This window comes from Lolium perenne, chromosome 7 (genome assembly GCF_019359855.2).
Source record: "Lolium perenne isolate Kyuss_39 chromosome 7, Kyuss_2.0, whole genome shotgun sequence".
Taxonomy (NCBI): Eukaryota; Viridiplantae; Streptophyta; class Magnoliopsida; order Poales; family Poaceae; genus Lolium; species Lolium perenne.
The window spans coordinates 634,733-648,458 of record NC_067250.2 but is presented as its reverse complement, the minus strand read 5'-3'; the positions used below and the strand labels follow the sequence as shown (position 1 = coordinate 648,458).

Genomic DNA, 13,726 nt, shown 5'->3' with positions numbered 1-13,726 from the left:
AGCGACGGCCCGCAAAGCACTTCTGGTCACACACCCGATGCTAATCGCAAGGGCGTGCCACCTGACCTATACCTGGCCAGGAAGGTGATGGAGATGCCTCGCTTAGTTTCCTGCATGGCATACACGTAAACATTAAATACGAGCCTCGATCGGCTCTCAGGTTATCCTGTGAATCGGCTCAAGGAGCCGATCCACCCATGATTCGTACGGGGTGCACGAATATATGGTGGTCCTGCTTGATCAAGATAAAGCTAATGAGATCTACGACGATTTAGGGTTTTCACCGCATAATCGGATCATCCTACTCCAGGTTGGGCCTCGCGGCCACGCACGGTGCTCGTAAGCCGATCCTAAACAAGGCCTAAAAACCAACACGAAGTTGATCCCCGGAACATCCTGTTTAGGACTTGCGAACGCCACCCTACGTGCCGCTGGATCCTCCCCCCTTTGTAAGGCCTAACTATTGCAGATATTAAACTAATCCTTGTAGAACAAGGAGCAATCGTAACGGATCAGATCTACTAAATAATGATCAAGCGGGGTGCCGCCCCCACACCTTAGATAGGTGTGAGGGCGGCTAGACATGCAAGGGTTGCACTACGTAAACATGTTATACGAAGAACTATGCTAACCCTAACACATCTATGATAACTACGTTGCTCGCCATCAACAAGGCTTCAGTACGAGCAACGCATGAACAACGTGGAGCTTGTGCTGCCTAGATCGCAAGATGCGATCTAGGCAGCATGTCGCTTACCTGATAGAAACCCTCGAGACGAAGGAGTTGGCGATGCACCGAGATTGGTTTGTTTGGGTTGAACGTGAGTTGTTGTTTATTCCATAAACCCTAGATACATATTTATAGTCCAAGGGACTTTCTAATTCAGGCGTGCACCTAACCGTGCACGGGTAAAACTCTAACTTCTAACTTAAGATACGATCTAATAAAGTACAGATACAAGGGCAAACTAGCCCAAACTTGGTACACAAGGCCGATTCACGTATTTCTTCCATGTACATATCTTCAAGCCCATCTTGATCGTGGCCCACCTCTGACTTGGTCAAATTCTGGTGATAACACATGCCCCCCTGGTTTTGGAATTATCAATTCCAAAATCACTCCATTTTTTTCTTCGTCGGGTCATGTCATGGCAGAACCGCTGTAGTATCCTTCACCATGGTGCCTTATCCCCTCAACTTCTTGCAAAACTTGATAACTTTAGCACCATTTCCTTGGAAACCGTAATGGCTTTAAATCACCCATTAGGCTTCCCCTTATTAAACTGTGCCGATTGACTAGCCTCCTTCATCCCCTTCCTCTGTTCTTGCTATCGGCACTAAAAAACACTCTTTCCCTGTAGCAATGTCTTCTCCTTCCTCTGCCTCCTCCGGCCTTTCTTTCCAATCTTCTTCCCCAAGCGAGCCAATGTCGGAGCTCGAGTGGGACTTCGATCTCATGTCGGACGGCGACATGCCCCTGACCGACGAGGAGGGCGATCTCCACCTCCTCGTTGAAGGGGAACTGGAGAGCGAAAACGAGGATGACCTCTCCTCCTGGAGGAATCTCACTTCCTATGATAAGGAAGAGGAAGATGAAGATACGGAGGAAGAAGAGGAGGAGGATGACTCCTCCTCCTCCACTGGATACCCGCCAGCGAAGCGCCTCCGTCTTTGGGCAGATAGTGAGGATGATGATGACGACGCAGAGGAAGAAGCTCCGGTCGAGGGCTGGAGCAGCGGTGATGAGGAGCTCTCCGGAAGCAGCGCCGGTGACAGCTACGATGCTGACGACGAGGGCAGCGAGGACTAGTGACATAGCATCAGTAGTATGCGAGCAATCGGCTCTTCTTTTGTGTGACGCCCCGGAACCGGTAACATGAGGATCCCAGCGAACCCGCCGAAATCCGCATGATATCGATTCAGAGACGCCCTCCGACACGACGTGCGCGACAAATCACACACGTGATGCCAGAGGAATTGACACGAGCGGTAACATTACAACAGGATTACAATAGAGCCCACAAGATACATATATACAACAACGACTCCAACGAGTCAAGATACAAATATACAATACAGAGATCCAAATCATACAGAAGATCGAATACGTCCGAGTACGGACAAGATACAAATTGGACTAAGAGTCCTGAAGATAACCAGTGGCGTCCATAACCCTGCCCAGGCCAAGCCGGAAGGGTAACCTTGCTAACGTCGTCATCTTGTACCTGTCAAAGTCGGGCCATCGGTTGCCGACAAGAGGGAGGAAGCAAAAGAGAAAGGGGAAAAAGGCGAGAGTAAGTACCAAGGAACGAACTCCGGCACGTACTTAGCGAGACTAGAAATGGCTATGCTCGCCGGGCGAGTATAATATATATATCGCCGGGGGCTATATGGTAGGTTTAGCGGCAGCATAACTATAACCAATAGAGACACGCTACAACATCCGTCTAATCAGATAAGATAAGAGAGCGCACAAGGTAACAGATAAATACTACACAAACATAACCCAGCCGATTACACATATCCCCTCCAACAATTGCGAAGAGGCAATGTAAAAGGCACTCAACGGTGGACAAGTTTTATTAGGTATCGGTTGTAGTAATGCTATATTACTAATCAAGTTATTAGCAGATTATTATCAACAACATAAAGGTGTAAGTTGTTCTATGATCAAGCCATACAATTCCAAGTCGTCCATAACCGCGGACACGGCTTATCGATAAGATGTACACCCTGCAGGGGTTGCCCAAATGTAACCATACGCATGCTCGAACCCACTTGCTACAGGTGGAGTCTCACATCAAGACCGTTCCCAATGCAAGAGAAAGTTTAAGGGGAGCCACCCCGCTAAGCTACCCGTGACGAAGTTCGGCCGTACTCCGATACGGACCCAGAGGTTTGTGTCAACGGCTAAGCTAAGTGTGAACAACCTGCTGTCGCTAATCGTTCCACGATATGAGTACAGAACAGAATATAAACACCCGAAGGCAACAGAAGTAAATCGTGCATCGTGCATATGAGCAAATAAAACCAAGGTTGTGGCTCCCAATAAACAGACTCGAGGAAAGGTAGTGGGTGATGGGGGTCCCACTCCCCCACGTACGGGTAGAGCGCTCAATCTCGGAACAGATAACAAGAACTCGGGTCCTAGGGGACATTAGCAAGTCAAAGTTCCGATGCTTTCGCAAAGGGGCTCACAGATGCCTCTGCTTACAATTTTAGTTGTTAACAATAAAGTAAAGCATGTGTATCTCCAACAACTGATATAGCATGTGATAACCTCCCAACAACCCAACATATCCCGATAACAGATCGAGATAAACAACAGAGCCTAAACACGCCTACGACTCGCAAGGCTCAAACATCAAGCAACGGCTATGGTTGAGGAATGATACATATAGGATTATTATGGTAAACAAGTGGAATAGGACACGTGACTCGATAAAGAATCGCAACATAGGGATAGCAATGCGAGAGAGAGAGTAAAATAGGTGAAGAGAGGGGGCTCGCCTGTGAAAAGCTGCAGAAGAACTTGTCGGAGAACTCGTCGTATCTCACATCACCACTTCGCGATCCTATCCGAGAAGAAGCAAATGCTGGAACACACAACGCATGCAAGTCTTACTACTACGGATAAAAAGTCGGCATGCTCAAGATGATATGCATGACATGGCAGATATGATGCGATGCACTTATCCAATTTAATCGGAGTCGGAACCCCGGACAAGCAAATTAGGTTGGAGTTGCATTTCTACCGGCAAATTTAAGTGTTGATTAGCACGGCATAACATGGCAGGGGTGCGCTACTTCAATATTAAACGGAGCGGGGAAAACCATAGTCGGTATCCGAAATACTCCGCATATATGTTAGGTGAACATGCATAACTATCACGTCTCGACACGATGCAAAATGCAAACAGATGTATGGATGGCATATTCATGTTCAGCACATTTTTCTGATTAATTTTCATATATAAAACATTTTTATTGGAGTTACCAATTAAAAGTTATTAATTATTAAGTTTTATTATTAATTAAAATAGAAAACAGATTTATTTAGTTGGGGTAAGGACCCGAAAACAATTTCTATACGGGGAAGGACCCCGGGTTTATTTTATAAATATTCAGGGGGTTATCATGTAAACGCGCACATCCAGGGACCACGGGTTGATGCTGAAAAGATGCAGGGACCAAAGCGTAAAAGGTGTAGATCTGGATCTGGGGAAAAGATTTCTCACCGGGGGCTGAGCTAGCCGGAGAGGCTGACGGATGGGGCCCAGGAGACGACGTGGCGGCCACGCTGGCAGACCAAGCGTGCACGCGCAAGAGATGTTCGACGCGGGGACGATGCCGCTCGCGTTCCAGACAAAGGCGATCACCGCGGGGCGGCGTCGACGCGCGCGGGTGCCTCGATGGGTTCCAGGTAGCGAGGAGGAGGCTACGGGTGCGCCTCGGTAGCGCGGACCCGATGGGGGCGACGCCGCCGGCTGGAGGTCGCCGGAGAGGTGCCGGCGGCGAGGATCTGCGGAGGAAGCACCGGCATCAACATGAGGAAGAAGAAGGAGGAAGCAAGGGGAAGAACGGAGGTGTCCAGGGGGTCTAGGAGATTACCCAGAGCACGGTGGTGTGGTCGAGGTCGCCGGAGGTTGACCACGGCGGTCGGATTCGTCCACGAACTGCGGCGGCCGGAGCGAGGGATTCGACGATTTGTGCTCGAATTGAGCGGCCTGGTGTCGATTACTTGCAGCAGGAGGTAGAGGAGGACGAGACGCACTCGTCGGTGCCCTTGGAACGGCTAGGGGTGGACGGTGTCGCCGACGATAGGAAGCAAAGGCGGCGGCGTTCTCGGTGATGGAAGAGAAAAGAGGAACCGAGATGGCGGCGCGTGAGGGAGGGAGATAGGAGCATCTAGGGTTCCAGGAGCCTCCAGGAGGGGATAAGAAGGGAAGGGAGAGCAGGTGAGGCGTGGGGCGCTCGGTGGAGGACCACGGGACACGCTGCTCGCGTGCTCTCTGGGGAAGACGACAACGACGCGGTGGCGTACCGGTTCGCTGCAGGCCGGGCAAGGGAGAAGGAGATGGGCTGCCAGGTGGGCTGCTGCGGTGGAGGAAGGTGGGCCGGATAGATCCGGTGGAAGGAAAAGAAGAAGGCCAGGGAAGGGGAGAGGCGGCCCAGGGTTAGATGTTAGGGTTTTGCTTTTAAAATTTATTTTCCTTTTTTTCTCTTGTTCAAAACAGATTTGAAACCTCTTTTAAAACCAAACCAAACCAAAACAAAACCAGATTTACTTTGTATATGAAATATTTGAAATAGTCTTATTTGTTAGATAGGTTTGGTGTTAAGGTTTTGTTAAGAGAAAAGAAAAGAGGAGAGTTTATTAGATATACCATATGAGAAGAAAACAAAATATCTAGACTTTATAAAATAATTTAATTTAGTGAAAACATGGATGATATGATGCATATGCTATGATGAACTTGGAACGACACGGAAAAACAAGCAACGGAGAAAAACAATTCTATGGGGTTTTTCCGGGTCGTTACAAACGACACCACTAACAAGGAACCTCGCCCCGAGGTTCCACCTCAAGGTACGGGGAAGAGAGGTGAACTATCGGATCTTCAGGCGCGTGACGATCTCCTCGACACCACTAACAAGAGTTCTTGCTCCACGTAGATCGGCGACACCACTAACAAGAAGTCGTTGTTCCGTTGTTGATGATGCGCTTCCGTCTGGGTCCTCCAAAGATCGAACCTAATAGGATAAAGGCATAGATCGTCCAACCCACGTCGAAACCTAAGACTCGGAAAAACTCGGATAAGAGAGAAGACTCAAAACTCGCAAAGGTAAGAGGAGAAAGAATAAAGATAAGGAGAAAAATAGAGCTAATCAGATCTATCCAACGAATTTTAGAAAACAGGTTTGACACGCTAAACTGAACGACCATTGGCAAGGCTATCCTACAGGCTGGACTAGTGGGGTGCCGTCAACCTGAGCTCTGATACCAACTTGTGACGCCCCGGAACCGGTAACATGAGGATCCCAGCGAACCCGCCGAAATCCGCATGATATCGATTCAGAGACGCCCTCCGACACGACGTGCGCGACAAATCACACACGTGATGCCAGAGGAATTGACACGAGCGGTAACATTACAACAGGATTACAATAGAGCCCACAAGATACATATATACAACAACGACTCCAACGAGTCAAGATACAAATATACAATACAGAGATCCAAATCATACAGAAGATCGAATACGTCCGAGTACGGACAAGATACAAATTGGACTAAGAGTCCTGAAGATAACCAGTGGCGTCCATAACCCTGCCCAGGCCAAGCCGGAAGGGTAACCTTGCTAACGTCGTCATCTTGTACCTGTCAAAGTCGGGCCATCGGTTGCCGACAAGAGGGAGGAAGCAAAAGAGAAAGGGGAAAAAGGCGAGAGTAAGTACCAAGGAACGAACTCCGGCACGTACTTAGCGAGACTAGAAATGGCTATGCTCGCCGGGCGAGTATAATATATATATCGCCGGGGGCTATATGGTAGGTTTAGCGGCAGCATAACTATAACCAATAGAGACACGCTACAACATCCGTCTAATCAGATAAGATAAGAGAGCGCACAAGGTAACAGATAAATACTACACAAACATAACCCAGCCGATTACACATATCCCCTCCAACAATTGCGAAGAGGCAATGTAAAAGGCACTCAACGGTGGACAAGTTTTATTAGGTATCGGTTGTAGTAATGCTATATTACTAATCAAGTTATTAGCAGATTATTATCAACAACATAAAGGTGTAAGTTGTTCTATGATCAAGCCATACAATTCCAAGTCGTCCATAACCGCGGACACGGCTTATCGATAAGATGTACACCCTGCAGGGGTTGCCCAAATGTAACCATACGCATGCTCGAACCCACTTGCTACAGGTGGAGTCTCACATCAAGACCGTTCCCAATGCAAGAGAAAGTTTAAGGGGAGCCACCCCGCTAAGCTACCCGTGACGAAGTTCGGCCGTACTCCGATACGGACCCAGAGGTTTGTGTCAACGGCTAAGCTAAGTGTGAACAACCTGCTGTCGCTAATCGTTCCACGATATGAGTACAGAACAGAATATAAACACCCGAAGGCAACAGAAGTAAATCGTGCATCGTGCATATGAGCAAATAAAACCAAGGTTGTGGCTCCCAATAAACAGACTCGAGGAAAGGTAGTGGGTGATGGGGGTCCCACTCCCCCACGTACGGGTAGAGCGCTCAATCTCGGAACAGATAACAAGAACTCGGGTCCTAGGGGACATTAGCAAGTCAAAGTTCCGATGCTTTCGCAAAGGGGCTCACAGATGCCTCTGCTTACAATTTTAGTTGTTAACAATAAAGTAAAGCATGTGTATCTCCAACAACTGATATAGCATGTGATAACCTCCCAACAACCCAACATATCCCGATAACAGATCGAGATAAACAACAGAGCCTAAACACGCCTACGACTCGCAAGGCTCAAACATCAAGCAACGGCTATGGTTGAGGAATGATACATATAGGATTATTATGGTAAACAAGTGGAATAGGACACGTGACTCGATAAAGAATCGCAACATAGGGATAGCAATGCGAGAGAGAGAGTAAAATAGGTGAAGAGAGGGGGCTCGCCTGTGAAAAGCTGCAGAAGAACTTGTCGGAGAACTCGTCGTATCTCACATCACCACTTCGCGATCCTATCCGAGAAGAAGCAAATGCTGGAACACACAACGCATGCAAGTCTTACTACTACGGATAAAAAGTCGGCATGCTCAAGATGATATGCATGACATGGCAGATATGATGCGATGCACTTATCCAATTTAATCGGAGTCGGAACCCCGGACAAGCAAATTAGGTTGGAGTTGCATTTCTACCGGCAAATTTAAGTGTTGATTAGCACGGCATAACATGGCAGGGGTGCGCTACTTCAATATTAAACGGAGCGGGGAAAACCATAGTCGGTATCCGAAATACTCCGCATATATGTTAGGTGAACATGCATAACTATCACGTCTCGACACGATGCAAAATGCAAACAGATGTATGGATGGCATATTCATGTTCAGCACATTTTTCTGATTAATTTTCATATATAAAACATTTTTATTGGAGTTACCAATTAAAAGTTATTAATTATTAAGTTTTATTATTAATTAAAATAGAAAACAGATTTATTTAGTTGGGGTAAGGACCCGAAAACAATTTCTATACGGGGAAGGACCCCGGGTTTATTTTATAAATATTCAGGGGGTTATCATGTAAACGCGCACATCCAGGGACCACGGGTTGATGCTGAAAAGATGCAGGGACCAAAGCGTAAAAGGTGTAGATCTGGATCTGGGGAAAAGATTTCTCACCGGGGGCTGAGCTAGCCGGAGAGGCTGACGGATGGGGCCCAGGAGACGACGTGGCGGCCACGCTGGCAGCACTGCGTGCACGCGCAAGAGATGTTCGACGCGGGGACGATGCCGCTCGCGTTCCAGACAAAGGCGATCACCGCGGGGCGGCGTCGACGCGCGCGGGTGCCTCGATGGGTTCCAGGTAGCGAGGAGGAGGCTACGGGTGCGCCTCGGTAGCGCGGACCCGATGGGGGCGACGCCGCCGGCTGGAGGTCGCCGGAGAGGTGCCGGCGGCGAGGATCTGCGGAGGAAGCACCGGCATCAACATGAGGAAGAAGAAGGAGGAAGCAAGGGGAAGAACGGAGGTGTCCAGGGGGTCTAGGAGATTACCCAGAGCACGGTGGTGTGGTCGAGGTCGCCGGAGGTTGACCACGGCGGTCGGATTCGTCCACGAACTGCGGCGGCCGGAGCGAGGGATTCGACGATTTGTGCTCGAATTGAGCGGCCTGGTGTCGATTACTTGCAGCAGGAGGTAGAGGAGGACGAGACGCACTCGTCGGTGCCCTTGGAACGGCTAGGGGTGGACGGTGTCGCCGACGATAGGAAGCAAAGGCGGCGGCGTTCTCGGTGATGGAAGAGAAAAGAGGAACCGAGATGGCGGCGCGTGAGGGAGGGAGATAGGAGCATCTAGGGTTCCAGGAGCCTCCAGGAGGGGATAAGAAGGGAAGGGAGAGCAGGTGAGGCGTGGGGCGCTCGGTGGAGGACCACGGGACACGCTGCTCGCGTGCTCTCTGGGGAAGACGACAACGACGCGGTGGCGTACCGGTTCGCTGCAGGCCGGGCAAGGGAGAAGGAGATGGGCTGCCAGGTGGGCTGCTGCGGTGGAGGAAGGTGGGCCGGATAGATCCGGTGGAAGGAAAAGAAGAAGGCCAGGGAAGGGGAGAGGCGGCCCAGGGTTAGATGTTAGGGTTTTGCTTTTAAAATTTATTTTCCTTTTTTTCTCTTGTTCAAAACAGATTTGAAACCTCTTTTAAAACCAAACCAAACCAAAACAAAACCAGATTTACTTTGTATATGAAATATTTGAAATAGTCTTATTTGTTAGATAGGTTTGGTGTTAAGGTTTTGTTAAGAGAAAAGAAAAGAGGAGAGTTTATTAGATATACCATATGAGAAGAAAACAAAATATCTAGACTTTATAAAATAATTTAATTTAGTGAAAACATGGATGATATGATGCATATGCTATGATGAACTTGGAACGACACGGAAAAACAAGCAACGGAGAAAAACAATTCTATGGGGTTTTTCCGGGTCGTTACATTTTGTTCCCCTTTGAGCAATCGGCTCTTCATTGTAACAAACCCTCCTCTGTTAATGAAGAAGTATTCTCCAGTCAATTGTTTTGCCGATGGTCAAAGTCACACAATCTCCAAAAAGAGCCGATGGCATCGCATCGGTCTCCATTATAAAAACACGAGGAACGTCGACCTAGCCGCCCTTCCAAACGGTAACCTGCGACCTCCATCTGAAAAGGCAAACTCAGATCCCCAAATCGCCGCCTGAGCAGTTCCAACCCACAACCACCTACACAGATCTCGACCACGCCGCCCCCGGCTCCTTCAACGCATCCCATGGCGGAATCATCCAACACCGATACCATGGCTTCCGGACTGAAGGTAATCCTCAACCTCCTCTCGCCGTTCGACTTGACATGAGATTAATGGCAAACACCTGAATTAATGTTTCGCTCCGCTACTAATTTAGGCTTCAGACATCCTTCTGCCACACCCTTCTCTCGCAAATTCGATGTGCCTCGGTCCTCGTTCTTCTGAGAGTCCTGCCCTGTTAATTTCGTGCGAAGCTAACAGAATCCCCTTTGTGAGCCAGAACCTAGATCTAACTTCCTGGGCCGACTGCCTACGAGCCTGGCCTAATCCTCCTGAAGGCTGGGTGGCATGGTACAATAGAGTATCAAAATCCCACTATGCCACTTGGGAAACCATAGGGATAGCCGATGCCCTGTCATTATCATTATCTCCTCTTGAGAAGAATGAGAACATCCTGAAAACCATCGGCTACTTCTGGTCTGATGCACTGAACTGCTTCAAGTTTGGTCATGGCCCTATGACACCAACCCTGCTGGATGTGGCCATGATTACAGGGCTAGACATTGCATCCCCCAGCCCTTCTGCATTCAAACTACCAAAGGTCCCTTTCACTCTCTCCTCTAAAATAGAGTGTACCAGCTGGGGCGCCTATCTCAATCGTTATATGAAAACCAAAGGCCCCGTGACAGAGAGGGAGCACACAGCCTTCCTGAATTTCTGGCTGGAGCATTTCATATTCTGCGGCCCATCACTTGCTCCCACCAAGAATTACCTCTCCCTGGCCTATGAACTTGCTAAGGGCACCCAACTTGGCCTAGGCAAACTATTTCTTGGAGAGATTTATCGATCCCTTCAACTGATGTCTGTCAAACTGTTCTCTCGAAAGACAGTTAAAACTGGCGGCCCCTGGTGGTTCATTCAGTTGTGGGCCCAACTATACTTCCAAAACCAAATTCCAGACCTCCCACCGCTGACCACCTGCACCTTTCCGGATGTAACTGGGAAGGAAATTCGATGCACCAGCTACGGCCAAGCCCTGTATGGTCTCCCGGGCAGCAGGCTGATCCCCAAGGAAGCAGCAGGGTGGTTTAAGATTTTCTTCCAAGGCTTGGACAACCCCCTGTTCGATCCTTATACTGAATCGGCAAACTTTGAAAACCCAGTCTCCTTCCGATTGGATAACTTTGCCGATGACGCCAGCACACAGCATTTGTACTCCCTCATGATTCGTCCTTGCTTTCTCCCTGTTGGCATGAGCACCTCGAACCGGATCATCAAGCCCGGTTACGAGTGTTATCAACCAGTAGTAGCAGCTCGACAGCTTGGTCTCGGACAGGTGCCTCCACACTTCTTCTTACATCACCTGACAGCAAGTAGAGCTGACCTGCCTGACATCCTTACTGCCCAAAGGTGCTATACCTTCTTTGATGCTTTGGCCATCCCGATTCCCCACAACCTCCGTTTCTCCTTCAATACCGATGGTTTTGAAACTTGGTGGTCTATGTGGAAGACCCACGTCTTCAGGAGGGCTCTAGGACCGCTGCTGAGAGAGCTTGACGCCGAGTATGACATCCCTGCAGACCAGGTACCATTACTTAAGCATTTCCTGTAACCGCCTTATGGTGATCGTCTGTGACCTGATTCTTTCTCCTGGCAGCAACAAGATGGCCCGGCTCCCACACAAGCCGACGGTTCCCCTTTCGTATTCCTACCTCCGGCACCAGTGGTTCTCTTCTGCCAGAGCTCGCCACCCCTGAAGAAAGTCATCATGCAGGGTCAGCCGATTTCACCAAAATCGGCTCCCAAGAGTAAAGCATCTTCGGGGCCGGTTGCCCCCCGAGCCTCGACTCAGGCGAGGACGGCAGTGAGGAAAGTGGCTGCCAGAAAAACCCTGAAGCGTAAAGCTCCGGCTCAAGAAAGCTTGCGTGTAAGTTGGCTCAGACCCTGTAGACACTTGTCCGCTTCCAACCATTTGTTTACAATACGCTCGTATTCTTTCCTACAGGCCTCCACTGAAGGAACCTCCAGCGGGGCCGAAGAAACCAGTCAGGGGAACTCGAGCTCGGGTAATTCCGAGAGATCCACCACCCAGAGCCAGACGGCTTCACCAGCGCCGGCTTCCAAGAAAAAGTCGATCACTGAACCCCCTGCCCCCCAAGCCACGAGCAGATCAGGGTCACGCACAAAGCGCCGCTGCGTCAAAAGGGCTCGCAAGAACCCACGAGCCTCTTCATCAAGCCAGGGGGTTTCAAATGTAATCATCTTCTTGGTCATACTTCATGCTTTCCCGTCGTCATGTGTGGATCGGCTAATTACTTCCTCTTGCAGGCCGAAGAAACCTCCAGCGGAGACGTTGAGGAGATACCGAGGCCGTCTGCCACCCTGGACCTAGCCACCTCGGCGATCGCGGCTGCCCAAATGGCTAACCCATCTCAGTCCACCGAAAAGCCGATCGTCACTGCATCGGCTGTTCCTCCTTCCTTGGGAGAGGTATGTCCCTCTTCCTTGGCTCCATCAATTCCACCATTGCCTGCTAAACTCACTTTGTTTGCCCTACCAGGGTTGTGATCTCTCGAGCTTGCTTACGTTCGACCCAGAATCCATCGAGCCAACTTCTTCCAAGGCAAGTGGAGAGCCGATCCCGAGTACGGTCCGTGGTCCACTCCAGCGTCTCAAAGATTTGCTTTCTGCCTCAACTGAGACTCTGATTGAAGATTCCGTGGAAGCCAAGAGCATCCTCGAGGATATCCAGCCTCATCTCCCTATGACGCTGCAAGTGAAGCTCTGGCCCGCTGTTACCCTGCCGGTCTTTAAGTCAAGGGTGCAATCGGCTCGCCAAAGGATTACTCTTCGCCACTCCCAACTTCCGCTGAGAGCCGATATTGCCGAAAAGTGTCGACGGCTCAATGAGAAGAAGGCTGCTCTGGACGCCAAGACGGACACTTCTGCCACTCGCGCCGAACTCGAGACCCTGCGCAAGGAGCTGGAGAATCTTGAAGAGAGGGTAAGGGTGACCAAACAGCTCATCCAGGACAAGGAAGCCCTTGTTGCCCGTTCTCAAGACGAAGCAAAAGGCCTCACAGCCGATCTGAAGACCGATCTGGCTGAAATCCGTACCCTGAGCAATCAGCTGGTGACGGGTAAAGACGAGGATGACAAGGCTGAGATCGCTGAGGCGGATCGGATCCGTGTCGACGCCGTTCTCGCCCTCGGTGTGTTTCTTCAGTAGGGCCTTTCTGTACTTGCTACATTTCTACTTGCTAATGATATTTTTTTTACTGGCCGATTTCCTATCGGCTCCTAATATTTCTTACTGGCCATGCGTCTGTCTGCCTATCATACGCCTCCCCCGAGCCGAATCTGTCGGGTGACTGCAGATGTCGGCTCTGTATTGTGCCAAGGCACTGTACTCGTACGTCGGTTCCGTTGGGATTCGTGTAGCCGACGTGGCCGCTGTTCGTTGGATCACCGTTAAACCCAAGCAGCCCGTGTGGTGAGAATAAACTTGGCCGATTCGCTGGATCGAAGCACTCCATGAAGGTTCTGTAATATCCCTCGCGTAATCCTGAAGTATTAGGCTCCGTCGGGAGGACGAGCATCGTGTTCGTACCAGCCGATGTCTCGTCATCGGCTTTCTTTTGCTCGGTGTCCCACCGGGCGTGCCAGAATGTGTTGACGTCAGAAACCCACCGACGGGCAGCGACGGGTCAACACCGTAGAGCCGGGAAGAGCCTAGAGC

At 49.9% G+C, this 13,726-nt stretch overlaps 1 long non-coding RNA gene across 2 annotated transcripts; it reads right to left on the bottom strand.

Moving 5' to 3' along the window:
- Positions 1-6,147: 6,147 nt before the first annotated feature.
- On the bottom strand, positions 6,148-9,340 carry LOC139833262 (uncharacterized). 2 transcript variants are annotated; one of them, XR_011748679.1, is made up of 4 exons: positions 8,768-9,340; positions 8,396-8,678; positions 7,668-7,753; positions 6,148-6,382 (listed from the first exon to the last, which is right to left on the bottom strand). It is a non-coding gene; the product is annotated as an uncharacterized lncRNA (long non-coding RNA). The 2 variants fall into 2 exon arrangements; XR_011748678.1 differs by lacking the exons at positions 8,396-8,678; positions 8,768-9,340 and having other exon boundaries at positions 7,668-8,385.
- Positions 9,341-13,726: the final 4,386 nt, after the last annotated feature.